Source organism: Bison bison, unplaced genomic scaffold (assembly GCF_000754665.1).
Source record: "Bison bison bison isolate TAMUID 2011002044 unplaced genomic scaffold, Bison_UMD1.0 scf7180017864280, whole genome shotgun sequence".
NCBI classification, from domain to species: Eukaryota; Metazoa; Chordata; class Mammalia; order Artiodactyla; family Bovidae; genus Bison; species Bison bison.
In genome coordinates this window covers 3,320,534-3,324,790 of record NW_011494852.1, presented here as the reverse complement: position 1 = coordinate 3,324,790, position 4,257 = coordinate 3,320,534, and positions in this window count along the sequence as shown.

Genomic DNA, 4,257 nt, shown 5'->3' with positions numbered 1-4,257 from the left:
CCTTTCTTTTTGTCTTCTTCTTCTGGGACTCCTATGATTTGAATGTTGGGGTGTTTAACATTGTCCCAGAGGTCTCTGAGATTGTCCTCATTTCTTTAATTCGTTTTTCTTTTTCCCTCTCTGTTTCATTTATTTCTACCATTCTATCTTCTACTTCACTAATCCTATCTTCTGCCTCTGTTATTCTACTATTTGTTGCCTCCAGAGTGTTTTTGATCTCATTTATTGCATTATTCATTATACATTGACTCTTTTTTATTTCTTCTAGGTCCTTGTTAAACCTTTCTTGCATTTTCTCAATCTTTGTCTCCAGACTATTTATCTGTGATTCCATTTTTATTTCAAGATTTTGGATCATTTTCACTATCATGATTCGGAATTCTTTATCAGGTATATTCCCTATTTTTTCCTCTTTTGTTTGGTTTGGTGGGCGTTTATCCTGTTCCTTTACCTGCTGGGTATTCCTCTGTCTCATCATCTTGTTTATATTGCTGTGTTTGGGGTGGCCTTTCTGTATCCTGGCAGTTTGTGGAATTCTCTTTATTGTGGAGTTTCCTCACTGTGGGTGGGGATGTATGTACCTTGTCAAGGTTTCCTGGTTAGGGAAGCTTGTGTTGGTGTTCTGGTGGGTGGAGCTGGATATCTTCTCTCTGTAGTGCAATGAAATATCCAGTAATGAGTTATGAGATGTCAATGGGTTTGGAGTGACTTTGGGCAGCCTGTATATTGAAGCTCAGGGCTGTGTTCCTGTGTTGCTGGAGAATTTGCATGGTATGTCTTGCTCTGGAACTTGTTGGCCCTTGGGTGGTGCTTGGTTTCAGTGAATGTGTGGAGGTGTTTGATGAGCTCCTGTTGATTAATGTTCCCTGGAGTCAGGAGTTCTCTGGTGTTCTCAGGATTTGGACTTAATTCTCCTGCTCATGGTTTCAGAGTTATTTTTACAGTAGCCTCAAGACCATTGATAAAACATATAGGTTAAAGATGAAAAGTTTCTCCACAGTGAAGGAGGTGTTTGATGAGCTCCTGTTGATTAATGTTCCCTGGAGTCAGGAGTTCTCTGGTGTTCTCAGGATTTGGACTTAATTCTCCTGCTCATGGTTTCAGAGTTATTTTTACAGTAGCCTCAAGACCATTGATAAAACATATAGGTTAAAGATGAAAAGTTTCTCCACAGTGAAGGACACCCAGAGAGGTTCACAGAGTTACATGGAGAAGAGAAGAGAAGAGGGAGGAGAGAGTTAGAAGTGACCTGAATGAGATGAGGTGGAATCAAAAGAGGAGAGAGCAAGCTAGCCAGTAATCCCTTCCTTATGTGCGCTCCACAGTCTGGACTGCTCAGAGATGTTCATGGAGTTATATTGAGAAGAGAAGAGGGAGGAAGGAGACAGCAGTGGCCAGGAGGATAAAGGGGGGAATCTAAAGGAGAGAGACAGATCCAGCCAGTAATCAGTTCCTTAAGTGATCTCCACCATCTGGAACACACAAAGAGATTCACAGAGTTCGGTAGAGAGAAGGGGGAGGGAGGAGATAGAGGCGACCTGCTGGAGAAAAAGGAGAGTCCAAAGGGGGAGAGAACAGTCAAGCCAGTAATCTCGCTCCCAAGTAAAAATGGGGACTGAAGATTGGGTTCTTAAAGGTACAAAATTGATAACAAGTACCAGAAAGCAAAGATTAAAAATCTAGAGTATATTTTTGAGATTAGTTGTTTGTCAGTTGCTTCATTTGCTATCATTTTCTCCCATTCTGAAGGCTGTCTTTTCACCTTGCTAATCAGTTCTAATGAGGTGGATGAAACTGGAGCCTATTATACAGAGTGAAGTAAGCCAGAAAGAAAAACACCAATACAGTATACTAACGCATATATATGGAATTTAGAAAGATGGTAATAATAAGCCTGTGTACGAGACAGCAAAAGAGACACTGATGTATAGAACAGTCTTATGGACTATGTGGGAGAGGGATAGGGTGGGAAGATTTGGGAGAATGGCATTGAAACATGTGAAATATCATGTATGAAACAAGTTGCCAGTCCAGGTTCAATGCACGATACTGGATGCTTGGGGCTAGTGCACTGGGATGACCCAGAGGGATGGTATGGGGAAGGAGGAGGGAGGAGGGTTCAGGATGGGGAACAGATGTATACCTGTGACGGATTCATTTTGATATTTGACAAAACTAATACAATTATGTAAAGTTTACAAATAAAATAAAATTTTAAAAAATCTAGAGTAGAGGCTGGATTTTCAAAAATACAGTATTTTAAAAAGTCACAAAAATTATAATATATATATGATATTTGCTTTAAAAATAGGATCTGAACAGTATGCTGACTACAAAAATAAAATAAAATAAAATATCACTGCAAAAAAATAAATAGGGTCTCTTTTTTTTGCAAAGTAATAGGTTATAAAAATGAAAATTAAAGGAGTAATAGAGGACTTAAAATTTAAAAAAAAGAATGATAGTAAAAATATATCTAGGAGTTTCTCTGGTTTTGTTGTGGGCAGTGTGGGGTCAGTTCATTTTCGGATAGTTACTTGGTCTGGCTTATATTTCTCAAGATCTGTAGGCCCCTTCCTATGTAGCCGGTACTAATGACAGGGTTTTAATCTATTGCACCTGTCACTTCCAAGGAGGTTCCCTCTGTTTTAGCTTCTTCTGATTGTTGATCTCTTCAGTGTCTAATTTCCGCCCTGACACAAGGGGGGCAGTGGTGGACAATTTTAGGCTCAGTTGTTCAGTCGTGCTGTGGGGAAGGAGGGATGCTGCAAACAAATAACACTGGCGCGTGCTCGCAGTGTCTCAGCCACACTGGGCCTGCCCCTGCTCATGGCGTGTGTGGCCTCCCTGCCCACACTGCTCAGGCTCTAGCTTGCTCCGCCGGGAACTGTCCGAGGCTGGCTCTGGGCTGCATGCACCTCCCAGGTCTAAGCCGCTCAGTTTCAGGCACTTGGGTAGTCCTCAGAGGCGCAGACTTGGTTAGGCCTGTGTATTGTGCCATTCCCAGGTCCGAGCAGCTCAGGTGATGAGGTGTTTGGCGAGCGCGATTGCTGCGACTTATTGCCTCCCTGCCACTCGGTTATCTAGGTGTACAACTGGAGCACCTTCTCAGGGGGATGTTGACCATCCAGACCCCCAAGAAGTTTTAGTTAGCAAAAAAGCCTGCTTACAGTTTTATAGATAATGTCTTTCTGGGGCTGCGATTGCCCCCTTCCAGCTCTGGCTGCCTGTCACCAGAGGGGGATGGTCTGCAGCCGGCTAGCTCTGTTCAGTCCTTTGTTCTGTGAGTGGGCCTGACGGTGTCTTAGGTTAGGGCTTTTTACGTAGTTCTCCTCAATCCTTTGTTCTGTGAATGGGCGTGGTGGTGTCTTAGGTTAGGGCTTTTTGCGTGCTAGCTATCCCACAGTCTGGTTTGCTAGCCCAAGTTAGCTCCCTCAGATTGCCCTCGGGGCATTCATGCCCAGTCCTTACTCTAAGCAATGCAGCCCACGCCTCCCTGTCCAGCCCCTGCTTGTTAGTGGCGAGTGCAAGCGTCTGCGCTGCTTCTCTGCTGAGGGAGTTACTGTTGGGCACATAATCTGTGGGTTTTAATTATTTATTTATTTTTCCTCCCAGTTATATTGCCCTCTGTGGTTCCAAGGCTCACCACAGACTCGGCAGTGCGAGTGTTTCCTGGTGTTTGGAAACCTCTCTTTTTAAGACTCCCTTCTCAGGATGGAGCTCCATCCCTACCTCTTTTGTATCTCTTTTTATCTTTTATATTTTTTCCTACCCCCTTTTGAAGACAATGGGCTACTTTTTCTGGGTGCCTGATGTCCTCTGCCGGCATTCAGAAGTTGTTTTGTGGAATTTACTCAGTGTTTAAATGTTCTTTTGATGAATTTGTGGGGGAGAAAGTGGTCTCCCAGTCATATTCCTCCACCATCTTAGGACCACCTCCCCATTCCCATCCATTTTACTTCATTGATTCCTCAAATACCAATGTTCACTATTACTTCTCCTGGTTGATTACTTCCAATTCACTTGAATTCATGGACTGAACATTAACGTTCCTAAGCGGAGAAGGCAATGGCACCCCATTCCAGTACTCTTGCCTGGAAAATCCCATGGATGGAGGAGCCTGGTGGGCTGCAGTCCATGGGGTTGCAAAGAGTCGGACACAACTGAGTGACTTCACTGTCACTTTTCACTTTCATGCATTGGAGAAGGAAATGGCAACCCACTCCAGTGTTCTTGTCTGGAGAATCCCAGGGACGG